Genomic DNA, 16,427 nt, shown 5'->3' with positions numbered 1-16,427 from the left:
TATGAACATTCTTTTATAAGTATTTGTGCAGATATATTTTAAAGTTTCTCTTGGGTAAATACCTAGGAGTGGAATTGCTGGGTCATATGATTAATATATGTTGATCTTTTGAGGAAACTGCCAAACAGTTTTTAAAAGTGGTGAGTGTACTATTTTTTTTCCCCTCCAGCGTGGTATGAGGGTTCCAGTTTCTTTACATTCTCGCCAACATTTAGATTATCAGTCTTTTTAATTAGAGCCATTCTAGAGGATCTGTAATGGTAGCTTATTGTTTTAACTTCTATTTCCCTAATGAGTAACAATGATGAGCATCTATTCATGTACTTATTAGCCATTTGTATATCTTCTTTGGTAAAATATCTCTTAAAATATTTTACCCATTTTTAAATTTGGTTGCTTGTCTTATTATTATTAAGTCATGCTCTTTATACATTTTGGATTAAAATTCTTGATCAGATACGCGATTTGATAATATTTCCTCTTTGGCTTGTCTTTTCATTTTCTTAGTGGTGGTTTTTGAAGAGAAAAAGTTTTGGATTTTGATTAAGTCCAGTTTATCAGTTTTTTCTTTTATTATCATGCTTTTGGTGACATAGCTCAGAAATTTTTGCCAAACCCAAGACCACAAAGATTTTCTCCTATGTTTTTATCTAGAAGTTGTAAAGATTTTAGGTCTTGCATTTAGGTGTGTGATCCATTTTGAGTTAATTTTTATATATGGTGTGAGGTAAGGGTCTAAGTTCTGTTTGTTTGTTTTTTTTTTTCCTTCTTGCCTATGGATATCTAGTTGTTCCAGCACCATTTGTTAAGAAGACTGTCCTTTCCCTATTAAATTAACTTGGTGCTTTTGTCAAAAATCAACTGACCACAAATGTGTGGGCTTCTCTCTGGATTGTCTATTCTATTCCATGTCTATCCTGTTTTGATTACTGTAGCTTTATAATATGTTATGAAATTAGGTAGTATATGTTCTCTGTTATTCTTTTTCAAAATTGTTTTGGCTTTTCTAGTTCCTTTGCATTTTCATATAAATTTTAGGATCACCTTTTCAAGTTCCACCACAAAAACCTACTGGGATTTTGATAGGGATTGTGTTGAATTGCTATTCAGACAATATTCAGTCTTCCAATCCGTAAACATGATATATCTCTCCATTTATTTATGTCTTGTTTAATTTCTTTCATCAATATTTTCTAGTTTTTAGTATATAGATCATTTAATTCTTTTGATAAATTTATTCTTAAGAACTTTTTTGATGCTGTTGTGAATAGAATTGTTTTTATAATTTCATTTTGGGATTATGTATTTTTAATATACAGAAATGCAATCGATTATTTTGATAGATTTTTTAATTGAGATAAAATTCAAATAACATAAAATTCACTATTTTAACCATTTTACAGTGTAAGCATCAGGGAATTTTAGTACATTCACAGTGTTGTGCAACTATCACCATTATCTGTTTCCAGAATATTTCTATCACCCCAAAAAGAAACTCTGTACCCGTTGGCAATTACTCCCAATTCTGTTCCCTCCCACCCTGGCAACCACATATTTACTTTGTATGTGTGTGAGTTTGCCAGTTCTGGACGTTTCGTATAAAGTATTACTACATAGTCTTTTGTGTCTGGCTTTTTTTCTTAGCATAATGTTTTTAGTATTCATCCATGTTGTAGCATGTATCAGTACGTTATTCTTTTTTATTGCCAAATAATATTCTATCATATGGATATACTATATTTTGTTTATCCATTCATCAGTTGATGAACATTTGGGTTATTTCCATTTTTTGGCTATTGTGAATAATGTTGCTATGAACATTCTTGATCAAGCTTTTGTGTGAAGATATGTTTTCGGTTCTCTTAGGTATATACCTTGGAGTGGAATTGCTGGGTTGAAAGGTTAACCGCCAGACTGTTTTCCACAGTGGCTGCATCATTTTTACATTCCCACCAGCAATGTGTGAGGTTTCCAATTTTTCCACATTTTTGCCAAAACTTGATTTGTCTTTTTGATTATAGACATCCTAGTGAGTGTATAGTGGTATCTCTTGTGTTGTACAGTTGATTTCATATATTGACCTTGTATCCTGCAACCTTGCTAAACTTGCTTATTATTTCTAGTAGGCTTTTTTTTTTAGTATAGTAAATTCTCTAGGATTTTTCACATATAGGAGCATGTTGTCTGCAAATAAAGATAGTACAACTTTTTTCTTTCCAGTCTTTTTGTTACCTGAATTGCGCTGGCCAGAACCTCTAGTACAATGTTGACTAGAAGTGGTGAGAGTGGACGTTTTTGTCTTGTTCCTGATGTAGGGAGAAAGCATTCCTTTTACCAGTAAATATGATGTTATCTGTAGATTTTTCATAGACACCCTTTATCAGATTGAGGAAGTTCCCCTCTGTTCTTAGTTTGCTGAGAGTTTTTTTCAGGAATGTATACTGGATTTTGTTAAATGCGATTTTTTTTCTGCACATGTTGAAATGATCTTTTTTTTTTTAGTTAATATGGTCAATGACATTGATCTTTTTTTTCACATTTTTTCATTTATAACACATCACACTGTTGTGCTTCCTTGTTTTTTTTTAAGGCTGTTTTTTTTTTTTTGAGAGATTCGCCCTGCACGAACATCTGGTGCCAATCTTCCTCTTTTTCCGTTTTTTCCCCAAAGCACCAGTATGTATTGTGTATCATAGTTGTAGAGTTGTAGCTCTTCTAAGTGGGACGCCGCCTCAGCATGGCTTGATGAGCAGTGAGTAGGTCCATGCCCAGGATCTGAATCGGCAAACCCTGGGCTGCTGAGGCAGAACTCGCAAACGTAATGGCTATGCCGCTGGGCCGGCCCCTACGTTGATTGATTTTTAAATGTGAAACCAGCCATGCCACTTCGTCATGGTGTATTAGCCTTTTGTGTATTGTTAGGTTTGATTTGCTAAAATTTTGTTTAAATTTTTTGCATCTATGTTCATGAGGGATGTAAGTATGTAGTTTTCTTGTAATGTTTTTGTCTGGCTTTGGTATCAGGATAATGCTAGTTTCATAGAATGAGTTGGGAAGTATTTTCTCCTTTTTAGTTATCTGGAAAAATTTGTCTAAAATTAGTATTATATCTTCCCTAAATGTTTGGTAGAGTTTACCAGTGAAGCCCACTGGGCCTGGAGTTTTTCTTTCTGTGAGACGGTTTTTAACTACAGATTCAATTTCTTTGATAGATACAGGGCTATTTAAGTTACCTATTTTTTCTTTCTTTTTTTTTTTTTTTTTTAATTTTATTTATTTATTTTTCCCCCAAAGCCCCAGTAGATAGTTGTATGTCATGGTTGCACATCCTTCTAGTTGCTGTATGTGGGACACGGCCTCAGCATGGCCAGAGAAGCAGCTCCTCGATGCGCGCCTGGGATCCGAACCTGGGCCACCAGCAGCGGAGCGCGCGCACTTAACTGCTAAGCCACGGGGCCGGCCCTACCTATTTTTTCTTTAGTGAGCTTTGGTAGTTTGTCTTTCATGGGATTTGTCTATTTCATCTAAGTTGTCGAATTTATTGGCAAAAACTTGTTTATGTCAATCCACTATTATTCTTATGTTAGCATGTAGTGATGTAACTTTTGTCATTCCTGATATTGGTAATTTGTGTCTTCTCTTTTTCTCCTAATTTTTCTCTGACCAGAGGTTTATCTATTTTATTGATCTTCTCAAAGAACCAGCTTTTGGTTTTATTGATTTTCTTTTATTATTTTTATATTTTCTATTTCATTGATTTCTGCTTTGATTTTTATCGTTTCTTTTCTCCTGCTCACTTTGTTCTTCTTTAGCTACTTTCTTAAGGTGGAAGCTGAGGTCATTGTTTTGAGACTTGTTCCTTTCTAATGTAGAGGTTTAATGCTATAAACTCCTTAATTACTGCTTTAATGGCATCCTACAGATTTTGACATACTGTGTTTTCATTTTCATGCAGTGCAAAATACTTTCTACTCCCTGTTGATTTCTTTTTAGATCCCTGGATTATTTAGAAATGTGTTAGTTTCCAAATATTTTGAGAATTGCAAGAGATCTTTCTGATACTGATTTTTAATTTAATTCTCTTTAGTCAGAGAACATACTCTGTATGACTTGAATCTTTTAAAATTTATTGAGACTTGTTTTATGGCCCAGAATGTGTTTTATTATTATTAAATGTTTGTGTATACTTAACAAGGATGTGTATTTTGCTGTTGTTTGATGATGTGTTTTATAAATGTTAGTTTATATTGTTTGATAGTGTTGTTCAAATATTCTGTGTACTTAATTATCTACTTGGTCTATCAGTTATTGAGAGGCGGTTATTGAATTCTCTGACCATATTTTTGTATTTGCCTATTTGTTTCATTTCTATCAGTTTTTGCTTCATATATTTTGAAACCCTGTGAGTAGGTGCATAAATGCTTAGGAGTTTTAGGTCCTCTTGATGAATTAACCTCTTTTTCATTATGAAATTCCCCTCTTTATTCTTGGTGATATTCTTTACTCTGAAACCTACTTTGTCTGGTATTATATAGAATTCTAGCTTTCTTTTGGTTCGTGTTAACATCGTATATCTTTTTCCATCCTTTTAACCTATTTGTGTTTTTATATTGAAAGTGCATTTCTAGTAGTTGTACTGGAGGTCACTAAGATCACCCCAGGTTTGATGATTGCTAGGAGGACTCGCAGGACTTAGCTTTATAGTTGTACTTATGGCTTTGGTTTATTAGAGTAAAAAGGATACCAAAAAAGAAGGAAAAAAAAATCAGCAAAGGGAAAAGGTTCATTGGGTAAAGTCAGGAGGAAACCAGGTACAGACTTCCAAGAGTCCACTCCTAGTGGGCACATGGGATGCACTTAATTTTTCTAGCATTGAGTGTGTGTGAAATGTTGTCTGTCAGGGAACCTCTGTAGAGACTCAGTGCCCAGAGTTTTTATTGGAGGCTGCTCCACTGGGCACCCTCGGCGTAGCACATGCCAAGATGACTCGTAGAAGAAGGAAAGCACGTGTTTAGCATAAATCACCTTGTTCATATGAAGAGTTTAGGCATTGTGAGCCACTGTTATCAGTTAGGCATTGGTGGGGACACTCCCTAATTCCAAATTCCCAGATGCCAGCCAAAGGCCAACCTTCAAAGCAGGACTTTCAAAGGATAGCAGTCTCAGGTTGGCTGTGTTAGCTCTTTTCTGCACAACAGCATATGGTTAGTCTTGTTTTTTTAATCCAATCTTGCTATCTCTGCTTCTTAATTGGGGTAGTGAAACCATTTACATTTAATATGATTATATGGTTAGGTGTAATATCATCTTGCTATTTGTTTTCTCTTTGTCCCATTTGTTCTTTGTTCCTCTTTTCCTTTTTTTATGCCTTTTTTTTTGGATTCATCAAGTATTTTGATTACTTCATTCTGTCTTCTCTGTTGGCTTATGGCAGTGCATCTTTGTTTTATTTCAGGATTGCTTTAAGGTTTATAGTATAAATCTTTAGTATATCACAGTTTACCCTCAAGTGATATACCACTTTATATGTATAATATAAAAATTTTACAATGCTTCCATTTCTCCTAAGCTTTGTGCTATTGTTGTCATACATCTTACTTCTACGTGTTATAAACTCCAAACCACATTGTTATTATTTTTGTTCAAACTATCAGTTATCTTTTAAAGAGATTTAAATAATAAGAAAAAAATCTTATGTATTTATTTACCCGTGTAGTTACATTTCTGGTACTCTTTGTTCCTTTAGGTAGATCCATACTTCCATCTAGTTATCATTTTCCTTCTGCATTGAAAAACTTCCTTTAACATTTCTTTTTTTGTGTGTGTGAGGGAGATCAGCCCTGAGCTAACATCCGTGCTAATCCTCCTCTTTTTGCTGAGCAAGACTGGCTCTGAGCTAACATCTATTGCCAATCCTCCTCCTTTTTTTTTTTCCCCAAAGCCCCAGTAGACAGTTGTATGTCATAGTTACACATCCTTCCAGTTGCCGTATGTGGGACGCGACCTCAGCATGGCCGGAGAAGCGGTGCGTCGGTGCGCGCCCGGGATCCGAACCCGGGCTACCAGTAGTGGAGCGCGCACACTTAACCGCTAAGCCGCCAGGCCGGCCCCTCCTTTAACATTTCTTAGGGTGCAAGTCTGCTGGTGGTGGATTCTTTCAACTTTTGTAGTCTAAAAAAGTGTTTATTTTGCCTTTGTTTTTGCAAGATGTTTTCACTGGGTATAGGATTCTAGGTTGATAGTTTCTTCTTTTAATACTTTAAAGATATTGCTTTCCTATCTTTTCATTTGTATTTTTTTTTCTGACCAGAATGTGCTTTCAGTCTTATCTTTGTTCTTTATGTAGCATGTGTTTCTTTCTCTGGTTGCTTTTTAGATTTTCTTCTCTATCACTGGTTTTGAGCAATTTGATTATGATGTGCCTTGGTGTATTTTTCTTCCTATGTTTCTGTGCTTACAGTTCATTAAGCTTCTTGGATCTGTGGGTTTGTAGTTTTCATCAAGTTTGGAAAACTTGCAGCCATTATTTTTTCAAGTATTTTTTCTGTCCCCACTTTCAGCTTTTTGGAGGACTAAAATGATGTGTATATTAGGCTGCTTGAAATTGTTGCACAGCTTTTTGAAGCTGGTTTTTTTTTAAATTTTTTCTCTGTTTCATTTTTGTTTCTGTTGGTATGTTTTCAAGTTTATTGATTTTTTTCTTCTGCAGTGTCTAATCTACCATTAACCCTGTCTATTGTATTTTTCATCTCACACGTTGTAGTTTTCATCTCTAGAAGTTTGATTTGGATCTTTGTTATATCTTCCATCCAAGTTCTTCCAAACTTCTATCCAAATTTTCCACTTAACATTTTAACATATAGAATACAGTTTTTGTAACTGTTGTAATGTCCTTGTCTGTTAATTCTGACATTTGTGTCAGTTCTGATTGGTTTCAGTTGATTGATTTCTTAATTATGAGTCATATCATTTTGCTTTTTTGCAAGCTTGGCAATTTTTGGTTGGATGCCAGACACTGTGAATTTTACCTTGGGTCTTGTATATTTTTTTATTCCTCTAAATACTCATGAGCTTTGTTCTGGGATGCAGTTACTTGAAAACAGTTTGATTCTTTCAAATCTTTCTTTTAAGATTTTTTAGTTAGGACTAAACTACTCATGCAAGACCCGTTTGTATACTGTGTCTAATGTCCTGTGACTCATGAGGTTTTCCATTCTGGCTGGTGGCAGCAGATACTCTTCTTGGCCTGTGTGAGAGCTGGAGGCTCTCCTTCCAATCCTTTCAGATGATTTTCCTCCCATATTTAGATGGTTTCCTCACACTCTTGTGCTGATTAATCCTCAGCTGAATACTTGAGGAGGACCCTCTGCAGATCCCTGGAGCAGCTTTCTTCTCTCTGGTACTGTGTCCCACAAATTCTAGCTACACTGGTCTCTCTGGACTCTCAGCTGCTTCTCAACTCAGGGAGTCTGCTGACCACTATTTGGGTTCCTTGTCCTGCTCCACAGCTTATATTCTCTCTCAAGACAGGAAGCTGGGCAATCATAGGGCCCACCTCACTGGCTTCCCATCTTTCAGTAATCACAGCCCTTTGTTGACTGATGTCCATTGTCTTGAAAATTGTTGCTTCATATATTTTGTCTGCTTTTTGTTTCAGCCAGGAGGGTAAATCTGGTCCTTGTTACTCTATCTTTGTTGGTAAGAGAAGTATCACTCATTTAATTTTGAATTAACAGAATTATGTATTTTAAAAAATAAATGTTATACAGAATAGTATGTGAACATCAAGGGACTTTTCACCTATTTTCCAGTATATTATGCTGACCGAAAATTGTTGATAGTAACAAATACAAAAACATTTTGAAAAAGGACAAAAATTAGGAGTGCTATAATATATAATGCAGTTTCCTCTGCAGTAGTCAAATATGGTTTAGCTATGACTTTTTGGATTCTCAGTGGCAAGTACATAATCCTTCTACCATTTAAAGAAGTTTTTTTTTTTTTTGTGAGGAAGATCAGCCCTGAGCTAACATCCGATGCCAATCCTCCTCTTTTTGCTGAGGAAGATTGCTCCTGGGCTGACATCCATGCCCATCTTCCTCTACTTTATATGGGATGCTGCCACAGCAAGGGTTGACAAGCGGTGTGTCGGTGCGCGCCTGGGATCTGAACCTGCAAACCCTCAGGCTGTTGAAGTGGAGTGCGTGCACTTAACCTCCACGCCACCGGGCTGGCCCCTAAAAAAGTATTTTTTAATTAATAAACTTTATTTTTTAGAGCAGGTTCACAGCAAAACTGAGCAAAGTACAGAGAGTTTCCATGTATCCCTTGTCCCTAGACATGCACAACTGCCCTCCCCCTATTGACATCCTGTACCACAGTGGTACCTTTGTTAGAATTGATGACCCTCCGTTGACACATCATTATCATCCAAATTCCATAGTTGACGTTAGGTTTCACTCTTGGTGTTGTACATTCTGTAGGTTTTGACAAATATGTAATGAGATTTATCTACCATTGTGGTATCATACAGAATAGCTTCATTCTGTGCTCTGCCTCTTCATCCCTCCCACCTCCCTAAACCCTGGCAACCACTAATCTTTTTACTGTCTCCATAGTTTCACCTTTTCCAGAATGTCATATAGTTGTAATCATATGGTATGCAGCCTTTTCAGATTGGCTTCTTTCACTTAGTAATATGCACTTAAGTTTTCTCCATGTCTTTTCATGGCTTGATAGCTCATATCTTTTTAGCTCTGAATAATATTCCATTGTCTGGATGTACCACAGTTTATTTATCTGTTCACCTACTGAAAGACATCTTGGTTGCTTCCAGGTTTTGGCAATTATGAGTAAAGTTGCAATAAACATCCGCATGCAGGTTTTTTTGTGGACCTTCTACCATTTTTAATATATAGTCAGGAAATAGACTGAAATAGTAAAATTTCAGGTCATTTTTAGTTTTTAAAAGTAAATTTTTTAGAGAAGTTCGTATTGAAGGAAACAATAGCATTAGATTTGTTAAGTTTGACATTTAAAAATGTGAAATTTGGAATCTCATCTCTGAAAATGAAGTAAGATTCTTTTATTCTAGGGGATTCCTCATCTTCCTTTTTCAGCTCTAAAGTTATTAGATTAATATCCTTTTTAAATTCATTATCTTCATGTATTTAATGCATTCATAGAAATTGCATTAGGAATAAATTTTGAGTAAAAACTTTTTTTTGGCCATTAAATACTGGTAAAAATTATGGACTCGGGAGTCAAATCGACTGTGTTCAGGTCTTGTTTCTACTGCTTACCATGATGTTGAGCAAGTACCTCAACCTCTCTAAGCCTTTGTTTTCTCAACTAAACTATGGGAATGTAAATAGTGCCTAGCTCTTAGGGTTGGGGTGAAAAATTAAATAAGGATGCATGTAAAGTACGTGGCCTAGCACATTGCAAATGATCAGTAACTGATAGCTGTTCTACAGTGCAGTTTATGAGTTCATGATATTTTCAGCTCCTTTGAATGCAATGTTATATTCTTTTTTTTTTTTTTTTGCTGAGGAAGACTGGCCTTGAGATAACATCTGTTACCAGTCTTCCTCCTTTTTAGCTTGAGGAAGATTAGCCTTGAGCTATCATCCATGCCATTCTTCCTCTATTTTGTATGTGGGTCACCACCACAGCATGGCTGATGAGTGGCGTAGGTCCATGCCTGGGATCCGAACCTGCGAACCCAGGCTGAAGCAGAGTGTACCGAAGTTTAACCACTACACCACGGGGCCGGCCCCCGCAATGTTATATTCTTTTTTTTTTTTTTGTGAAATTTTTGTTGTACATTATTGTTTATCAGTCACCATATAAGTGCATCCCTCCACCCCTTGTGCCCATCCCCCACCCCCCTAGCCCCTGGTAACCACCAAACAGTTCTATCTGTCCGTGTGTTGGTTTATCTTCCACATATGAGTGAAATCATGCACTGTTTGTCTTTCTCTTTCTGGCTTATTTCACTTAACATAATACCCTCCAGGTCCATCCATGTTGTTGCAAATGGGACGATTTTGTCTTTTTTTATGGCTGAGTAGTATTCCATGGTATATATATACCACATCTTCTTTATCCAATCATCAGTCGAGGGACACTTGGGTTGCTTCTGTGTCTTGGCTATAGTGAATAATGCTGCGATGAACATAGGGGTGCATAAGCCTCTTTGGATTGTTGATTTTCAGGTTCGTTGGGTAAATACCCCAGTAGTGGGATAGCTGGATCATAAGGTATTTCTATTTTTAATTTTTTGAGGAATCTCCATACTGTTTTCCATAGAGGCTGCACCAATTTGCATTCCCACCAGCAGTGGATTGGGGTTCCCATTTCTCCACAGCCTCTCCAGCATTTGTTGCTTTTTGTCTTGGTGATTATAGCCATTCTAATGGGTGTAAGATGATATCTTAGTGTGGTTTTGATTTGCCTTTCCCTGATGATTAGTGATGTTGAGCATCTTTTCATGTGCCTATTGGCCATCTGTATGTCTTCTTTGGAGAAGTGTCTCTTCATTTCCTCTGCCTATTTTTTGATTGGGTGGTTTTTTTGTTATTCAGTTGTGTGAGTTCTTTATATATTATGGGCGTGAATCCCTTGTCAGGTATATGGTTTGCAAATATTTTTTCCCAGCTGGTGGTTTCCCTATTCATTTTGATCCTGGTGTCATTTGCCTTGTAGAAGCTCTTTAATCTGATGAAGTCCCACTTGTTTATTTTTTCTTTTGTTTCCCTTGTCTGAGTAGACATGGAATTCAAAAACATCCCTTTATGGCTGATGACGAGTAGTGTACTACCTATATTTTCTTCCAGGAGTTTTATAGTTTCAGGTCTCACCTTCATGTCTTTGATCCATTTTGAGTTAATTTTTGTGTATGGTGAAAGAAGATGGTCTGCTTTCATTCTTTTGCAAGTGGCTGTCTAGTTTTTCCAGCACCATTTATTGAAGAGACTTTCCTTTCTCCACTGTATGTCCTTAGCTCCTTTGTCAAAGATTAGCTGCCCATAGATATGAGGTTTTATTTCTGGACTTTCAGTTCTGTTCCGTTGATCTGTGTGTCTGTTTTTGTACCAGTACCATTCTGTTTTAATTCCTGTCGCTTTGTAGTTGTGTTTTGTAGTCAGGGATTGTGATGCCTCCAGCCTGGTTCTTCTTTTTCAGGATTGCTTTAGCTATACGGGGTCTCTTGTTGCCCCATATGAATGCTAGTATTCTTTGTTCTATTTCTGTGAAGAATGTCCTTGGGATTCTGATTGGGATTGCACTGAATCTGTAGATTACTTTAGGTAGTATGGACATTTTAACAATGTTTATTCTTCCAATCCAAGTGCATGGAATACTTCTCCATTTCTTTATGTTATCATTGATTTCACTCAGTAATGTCTTATAGTTTTCATTGTATACGTCTTTCACTTCCTTTGTTAAATTTACTCCTAGATATTTTATTCTTTTTGTTGCAATTGTAATGGGATTGTCTTCTTTCTGTTAGTTCATTGTTGGTATATGGAAATGCAACTGATTTCTGTAAGTTGATTTTGTACCCTGCCACTTGGCTGTAGTTGTTGATTATTTCTAATAGTTTTCCAATGGATTCTTTAGGGTTTTCTATATATAAGATCATGTCATCTGCAAACAGTGCGAGTTTCACTTCTTTGTTGCCTATTTGGATTCCTTTTGTTCCTTTTTCTTGCCTAATTGCTCTGGCCAGAACCTCCAGTACTGTGTTGAATAAGAGTGATGAGAGTGGGCACCCTTGTCTTGTCCCTGTTATCAGGGGGATGGCTTTCACTTTTTCCTTTTTGAGTATGATGTTGGCTGTGGGTTTGTCATATATGGTCTTTATTATGTTAAGGTACTTTCCTTCTATACCCATTTTTTTGAGAGTTTTTATCATGAATGGATGTTGGATCTTGTCAGAAGCCTTCTCTGCATCTATTGAGATGATCATATGGTTTTTATTCCTTGTTTTGTTAATGTGGTGTATCACATTGATTGATTTGTGGATGTTGAACCATCCCTGTGTCCCTGGTATAAATCCCACTTGATCATGGTGTAGGATCTTTTTAATGTATTGCTATATTCGATTTGCCAATATTTTGTTCAGGCTTTTTGCATCTATGTTCATCAGGGATATTGGTCTATAGTATTTCTTAGTATTGTCTTTGCCTGGCTTTGGTATCAGCATGATGTTGGCCTCGTAGAATGTGTTGGGAAGTATTCCATCTTCCTCTATTATTTGGAATAGTTTGAGAAGGATAGGTGTTAAGTCTTCTTTGAATGTTTGGTAAAATTCTCCAGAGAAGCCATCTGGTCCTGGACTTTTATTTTTTGGGAGGTTTTTGATTACTGTTTCAATCTCTTTACTTGTGATTGGTCTAGTCAGGTTCTCTATTTCTTCTTGATTCAGTTTTGGGAGGTTGTATGAGTCTAGGAATTTATCCCTTTCTTCTAGATTGTCCAATTTGTTGGCATATAGTTTTTCATAGTATTCTCTTATAATCTTTTGTATTTCTGTGGTATCTGTTGTAATTTCTCCTTTTTCATTTCTAATTTTATTTATTTGAGCCTTCTCTCTTTTTTTCGTGGTGAGTCTGGCTAAGGGTTTGCCAATTTTGTTTATCTTCTCAAAGAACCAGCTCTTTGTTTCATTGAGCCTTTCTGCTGTTTATGTTTAATTTCAATTTCATTTATTTCTGCTCTGATTTTTATTATTTCCCTCCTTCTACTGACTTTAGACTTTGTTTGTTCTTCTTTTTCTAATTCTGTTAGGCATAGTTTGAGGTTGCTTATTTGGGCTTTTTCTTGCTTATTAAGGTGGGCCTGTATTGCTATGAGTTTCCCTCTTGGGACCGCTTTTGCTGCATCCCATATGAGTTGGTACAGTGTATTTTCATTTTCATTGTTTCCAGGTATGCTTTAATTTCTCCTATAATTTCATCAATGATCCATTCGTTGTTTAGTAGCATGTTGTTGAGTCTCCACAGCTTTGTCACTTTCCCGGTTTTTTCCTTGCAGTTGATTTCTAACTTTATGGCATTATGGTCTGAAAAGATGCTTGTTATCATTTCAATCTTCTTAAATTTATATAAGCATGCTTTGTTTCCCAAGATACGGTCTATTCTTGAGAATGTTCCGTGCGTGCTTGAGAAGAATGTGTAATCTGCTGTGTTTGGATGGAGTGCTCTGCATACGTCTATTAAGTCCATCTCATCTAGTTTTTCATTTAGGTCCGTTATTTCCTTATTTATTTTCTGTCTGGATGATCTGTCCATTGATGAGAGTGGGGTGTTAAGATCCCCTACTATTATTGTGTAGTTGTTAATATCTCCTTTTAGGTTTGTTAGTAGTTGCTTTATGTACCTTGGTGCTCCTGTATTGGGTGCATATATATTTAAAAGTGCTGGGTCTTGTTGGTGGAGTGTCCCTTTTATCATTGTATATTGCCCCTCTTTGTCTCTCATTACCTGTTTTATCTTGAAGTCAACTTTGTCTAAGTATGGCAACACGTGCTTTCTTTTGTTTGCCATTAGCTTGGAGTATTGTCTTCCATCCTTTCACTCTGAGCCTGTGTTTGTCTTTAGAGCTGAGATGTGTTTCCTGGAGGCAGCATATTGTTGGGTCTTGTTTTTTATTCCATCCCACCACTCTGTATCTTTTGATTGGAGTGTTCAGTCCATTTACATTTAGGGTAATTATTGATATATGGGGGCTTGTTGTTGTTATTTTATCGCTCTTTTTCCTGTTCTTTTGCATTTCTTTTGTTTCTTGTCCCATGTGTTTTGGAATACCAATTTAGTTTGGTAGTTCTATATGGGGGTTCTATTAGTTTTCTCTTTCTTTATCATGTGTGATTCTGTTCTGATTCTTTGGTTAGTGGTTACCATGAGGTTTGTATAAAAAATCTCGTGGATGTGATAGTCCATTTTTTGATGGCATCTTATTCCCTTAGACTAAGCCGATTCAATCCCTTTCCTCTTCCCCTCTTGAGTTATTGTTGTCACATCTTATTCCTTCTTGTGTTGTGAGTTCATGTTTAACATGATGAGGTTATATTTATGCTTGGTGCTTACTTTCCCTTTATCTTTGGTTTTATATTTAAGTGTTTGCTAGTCTATTATGGTAGAGGACTGCAGTTTTTCTGGTTTTGTCGACCTCTTTTCCTCCTTGTTCAAAACTTTGAATCCCCTTTCTCTTTTTTTCCTCAGGGATGAGGGCCTTCTTGAACACTTCTTGTAGTGGGAGTCTTGTGGCAATGAACTCCCTTAGCTTTTGTTTATCTGGGATAGTTATTATTTCTCCATCATATCTGAAGGATATTTTTGCTGGATAGAGTATTCTTGGCTGAAAGTTTTTGTCTTTCAGAATTTTGAATATATCGTTCCACTCTCTCCTAGCCTGTAAAGTTTCTGTCGAGAAATCGGCTGAGAGCCTGACAGGAAATCCTTTGTATGTTATTTTTTTTTGTCTAGCTGCCCTTAATATTTTTTCTTTGTCCTTGACTTTTGCCAGCTTTACTACTATATGCCTTGGAGAGAGTCTTTTCTTGTTGATGTATTTAGGAGATCTATTGATTTCATTCACTGGTATTTCCAGCTCCTTCCCCAGGTTTGCGAATTTCTCAGATATTATTTCTTTGAACAAGTTCTCTGCTCCTTTTTCCCTCTCTTCTCCCTCTAGAATACCTATAATCCTTATGTTGGGTTTCTGAATTGAGTTGGATATTTCTCGGAGAGTTTCTTCATTTCTTTTTAGTCTTAGTTCTCTTTCCTCCTCCATCTGGAGCATTTCTGCATTGCTGTCCTCAGTTCTGCTAAGTCTTTCCTCCATATTGTCAGCTCTGATGCTTAAGGCTTCCAGATTTGTCTTTATTTCCTCTATTGTTTTTCATCTCTAAGATTTCTGATTGGTTTTTTTTTTTTTTTTTACAGTTTCAATCTCTTTTGTGAAGAAGCTCCTGATTTCATTGAATTGTCTGTCTGTGTTTTCTTGTATTTCATTAAGCTTTTTTATGATGGCTGTTTTTAATTCTCTGTCGTTAAGGTTATACATTTCTGTACTTTCTGGGTTGACTTCTGGGTGCTTCTCATTTTCCTTTTGGTCTAGATATTTAATATATTTTTGCATGGTGCCTATTGGTGTTGGCTTACTTTTCCTCATAGTGAAAATATATGGTCACAGTTTCCTCTTGCTGCCACTGGATGGGGATCAAGGGCTGTGTATTCTGGCCTGCCTCAATCTGCGGGCACTCTCGTCAGCCCCTGGCTGATTTGAGGCATGGCTGAGTGGAGGCTGCTGGGGGAGAAGCGTGGGAACTGCTAGAGCTGGAGTTGGGAACAGCTGAGACTGGAGCGCAGCTAGGCCGAAGCAGCTGGGGCTCGGGTGCTGGTGGGTTGAAGCAGCTGCAGTTGAAGTGCCACTGGGCCAAAGAAGCAGGGGCTGGAGCACGGCTGGGCCAAAGAAACTGGAACTGGAGTGCGCTGGGCTGAAGAAGAAAGAGCTGGAGTGCTTCTGGGCCAAAGAAGCTGGAACTGGAGTGTGCTGGGCCAAAGAAGCTGGAACCAGAGCGCAGTGAGCCGAAGGAGGAGGAGCTGGAGTGCAGCTGGGCCAAAGAAGCTGGAACTGGAGTGCGCTGGGCCAAAGAAGCTGGAACTGGAGTGCGCTGGGCCGAAGTTGCTGGCGCCAAGTCGGCTGGAGCCTGAGCACAGGCCAGGCTGAAGCTACTGGAGCCAGGGGTCTGGGGGGCGGCCAAGCTGAAGGAGCTGGGGGCGGGGCATGGTCCAGCCAAAGGAGCTGGGGCCCTGGTGTGGGGAAGCCGGGGAAGCTGGGGCCGTGGCTTGGTCCAGCCAGAGCAGCTGGGGCTGTGGCGTGGTGGGGCCTGAGCTGCTGCTGCCTGTGGTGCGGGGGCATGGGCACCTGGAGGCCGCTGCCTATGGAGGTGGGGTGGTCACGCTGCCCCTGCTGGTGGGGCCTGGGGGCTGCTGCCTCTGGGGACAGGGCTGAGCTGAAGTGCCAGTCGGGCAGGCCAGGTGGGGGAGGGGCGCTTACTTTTGCCTCCGCGACCTCGGAGGTTTCTTGCCTCAGAGGTTTCTTGCCTCACTGTCGCTCTCTGCTGAGGGGCTAGCTTGTTGTTACTACCCTCATAACAGTTCCATTTCCTCCATAGGGGGATCCCCTCAGGCTGTGAGGGGTCTTGGAGAGCGCCAGTTTTCATGTGGCCAGCTGCCCCACCGCCCCTCCCCCTCCTCTGAGAGCTGCACAGTCTCAGTCTCTGGGTCGCAGTCCTTGGGGAATGAAAGGAGCTCCTCTTACCTCTTTCCACTTTCTCTGGGGATTCCAGCACTTCTGTCCTCGGGTATACGGCTGCCTGGGTGCCTCAGACATCCCCTGTGTTGTGTGAATAG

At 38.2% G+C, this 16,427-nt stretch overlaps 1 protein-coding gene across 2 annotated transcripts in view; it reads left to right on the top strand.

Moving 5' to 3' along the window:
* KIF3A (kinesin family member 3A) overlaps nt 1–16,427 on the top strand; it is a 55,577-nt gene that overhangs the window by 3,421 nt on the left and 35,729 nt on the right. The gene's annotated exons all lie outside the window — the stretch shown is intronic.

This window comes from Diceros bicornis, chromosome 1 (genome assembly GCF_020826845.1).
Source record: "Diceros bicornis minor isolate mBicDic1 chromosome 1, mDicBic1.mat.cur, whole genome shotgun sequence".
NCBI classification, from domain to species: Eukaryota; Metazoa; Chordata; class Mammalia; order Perissodactyla; family Rhinocerotidae; genus Diceros; species Diceros bicornis.
This window is presented reverse-complemented; position numbering and strand designations above follow the sequence as displayed.